Here is a 3,368-nt window from a genome sequence, read left to right as displayed (position 1 = left end):
TTCATTTGATGGGTTCTTAAGTTTCCTCAATTTTGACGTACGATTATAAAGATATATAAAATGTCTCGTATCCTAACATATCACTCTCTGTTCCACTTTATTGGGGTCGAGTGAGGTGGGTTTGTACACCTTCTCGACTATGACATATCAGTAGAAAGGTATAGAAAGTGGAGTTGTCCAACCATATCACTCATCCCAATTTCTTATCATTCAACACTTTGTCGGGAATCGACATAGGTGTCGGGTTTGTCCATTTTTCTCAATTTCAACGTAAACGAACATAAAGATATAGAAGATCTCGTTGTCCTAACGCAATACTACCCGTGATAGAAGGTATAAAGTGACCATCAAAACTTTTCATGCATAAAGAGAATTGAAAAGGAAGCTTCATCTAAACAAGGAAGTTCATGCTTAGTTGGGCAAACGATTCTGATAATCTGAAAATGACAAACCCAAAAAGAAAAAGAAAAAGAAAAAAGTAGTGTCTACGAATGGGATCACCCACATGTGATAAAGATGGAATTTTTGACCCATATTATATTTTGACAGACAAACTCAAAACCCCTTCAGGCAGCTCTGCAGCATGTTTGGTTGTCAGCCTGTTCTTTTGTTTTTTTCTTGTCCAAAACCGGACATAGTTGTCTCAAGTTGAATTATCAGGTTTCACTTGACAAAATAAAACCAAAAAACCCTAGCTAGGGTTATGATTATTACGATTCCCGAACAGTTCTAGAGCTGTTCGGTGCTATCATACTCGTTCTAATGCACTGGATCCCATTAAAATTTTGGAGTTGAAGCTCTGAGATCCCATATCGGTTGGAGTGTGGAAACCTCTCCCTATAAGATGCGTTTTAAATATGTTGACAAAACAACACCAAAAAACCCTAGCTAGGGTTATGATTATTTCGATTCAGCTGTTCGATGTGACCATAACCATTCTAATGCATTGAATTCTATTAAAATTTTGCCGTTAAGCTGTGAGATCCCACATTGGTTGGAGAGGTGAACGAAATATTTATTATAAGGGTGTGGAAACTTCTTTCTACTAGATACGTTTTAAAACTATGAGGCTGATGACGACACGTAACGGACTAAAACAGACAATATATGCTAGCGGTGGACTTAAGTTGTTACATAAGCATGCTTGAACGAGAGTAGCAATAAGTTCAGGAACACATTTACAAAAACAGTATCGAGCTAACTAAACCCTAAATTTTGCAAAACAAATAGATGGGGGTATTATTTTTTTTTTTCTTCATTAAAACTTCTACCGTTTATGCTCTTATTAAAAATTTGAAGTTAAGTTGTAAGATCTTACTTCGGTTGGAGAAGGGAACAAAACATTACTTATAACGGTGTGAAAACCTCTTACTACCAAACGAAGCATTTTAAACCGTGAGGCTGATGACGATATGTAACGGGCTAAAGCGGATAATATCTGCCGCATGTAAACATTCATTGTAATATGTTTTTGAGATGTTCTTGATCTATCGCTTTTTTAAAGTCAACTTCTTTTGTTTGGATTTGAACCGATCGAACGAGAAATTATTTGACGAGTCCAGCTATAACGAGTCGATTGTTTCATATCTAGGGATGTACAATAAAAAAGACCATAAATGTATCTTGAAGTTATATCTGTTGGTGGATAAAAGTCTCACGTTGGCTAATTTAGGGAATGATCATGGGTTTATAACCAAAAAATACTATCTCCTTTGTAATGAAGCCTTTTGGGGAAGCCCAAAGCAAAGCCATGAGAGCTTATGCTCAAAGTGAACAATATCATATCATTGTGGAGAGTTGTCTTCGTCTAACATGGTATCATAATCATGTCTTAAACTTAGTCATATCAATAGCATTCTCAAATGTCGAACAAAAAACTCCAAGAGAAAAGAAGGCGAGGCTCCTCAAAGGCACAGTAAAAAATGACTAAGACTCCAAAAGAAAAAGATTCAAGCCTCGATGAAGGGGAGACCTACTCTAACCTCTCTCTCTCTCTCTCTCTATATATATATATATATATATATATATATATATATATATATAGATATTTTGGATTAAAAAAATTTACCATCAACTCAATAACCCTCCTAAACATTGATGGGCTGGGACGTATTGCAGAGTTGGGCCTAAAAGGCTTTAGCGTTTAATGGGCTTAGGTTTACATCAGTTAACAATGATCCAAACCCTAAACGAATTGGATTTGGGCCTTTCCTTTTTAAAATCTGGCCCACCATTTCATTTGATGACAAAAGTCGGCCCACTAGTATTCTACGAAAAGTATTTGGGTAGAAAAGGCGCGTAATTTGCGCGCGAAAGTTCATCGTTCTTTAAAACTGAAATCGCTCTGACGAGAAGTTTGATGATTTTAGGGCTCGAAGTTAATGGCGGCTCACGTTGCTATAAGATGACACAGGTATGTTTCGGTGATTTTCTTATAGGGAAACCTCATATCCTAATTACTTTAAGCTAATATCGTTCATTAAACTAAGGATCGTTATCGGTCAGTCTCATAATCAGAAGTATCAGATTCTTTTTGTTCGCCGATTAGATTGGATTAGGTGTTTTTGTTGATCGATTCGATTCGTATGTTCAATTTACCTCTTGTTTTATGCACGACGATCCGATGATTCAAAGAATATATCTCGACATTTTTATTTCAGATTTTGTACGAGTTGCTACAGTCTTCTTTAAACTAAGGATCGTTATCGGTCAGTCTCATAATCAGGAGTATCAGATTCTTTTTATTCGCCGATTAGATTGGATTAGGTATTTTTGTTGATCGATTCGATTCGTATATTCAATTTAGCTCTTGTTTTATGCACGACGATCCGACGATTCAAAGAATATATCTCGATATTTTTATTTCAGATTTTGTACGAGTTGCTATCGTCTTCTTTTTACTTGATTTCAGGATTTCGAGGATGATTTCGTGTAAGCAGTGGTTTATGCTGATGCGTGAACCGAGTATCTTCTGAACAAAATTTATCGGTATGTATTTTGATGAACCTTTTAGTTTTACTGAGTTGAACTTGTGAATCAATTTATTAATAACCATACAACGAACATGTTCTTGTCTGGATTCCGTACTTCTAATATCTTTCATTTTTAAGTATTATAATTATAGTGATGTGTTCTTTATTTAATGAATACTATGTCTTGTTACAGATTTTCCGAATTCATAAAATAATATACATTCAAGAATCAAGTTTGCCTCCCCTAAGAACATTAGATCTATACTTGAGTTTTATTCATTTACAGATTGTTACATGCAATTAGGATCCCTCTGGTTGTAATATTCTCTTCAATATGTTATTCAAAATACTTCTCCTAAAACAAGTTTTTACCTTGCATGCTATTTTTTTTTTTTA

At 35.1% G+C, this 3,368-nt stretch overlaps 1 long non-coding RNA gene across 1 annotated transcript; it reads left to right on the top strand.

The window, feature by feature from the left end:
* The first annotated feature begins 2,301 nt into the window (after positions 1-2,301).
* Positions 2,302-3,143, top strand: LOC111464018. The gene is made up of 2 exons (XR_002713970.1): positions 2,302-2,413; positions 2,869-3,143. It is a non-coding gene; the product is annotated as an uncharacterized LOC111464018 (long non-coding RNA).
* Positions 3,144-3,368: the final 225 nt, after the last annotated feature.

This window comes from Cucurbita moschata, unplaced genomic scaffold (assembly GCF_002738365.1).
Source record: "Cucurbita moschata cultivar Rifu unplaced genomic scaffold, Cmos_1.0 Cmo_Scf00029, whole genome shotgun sequence".
Classification (NCBI taxonomy): domain Eukaryota; kingdom Viridiplantae; phylum Streptophyta; class Magnoliopsida; order Cucurbitales; family Cucurbitaceae; genus Cucurbita; species Cucurbita moschata.
Note: the sequence above shows the minus strand (reverse complement) of the source record. Positions and strands in the feature narration are given on the sequence as shown.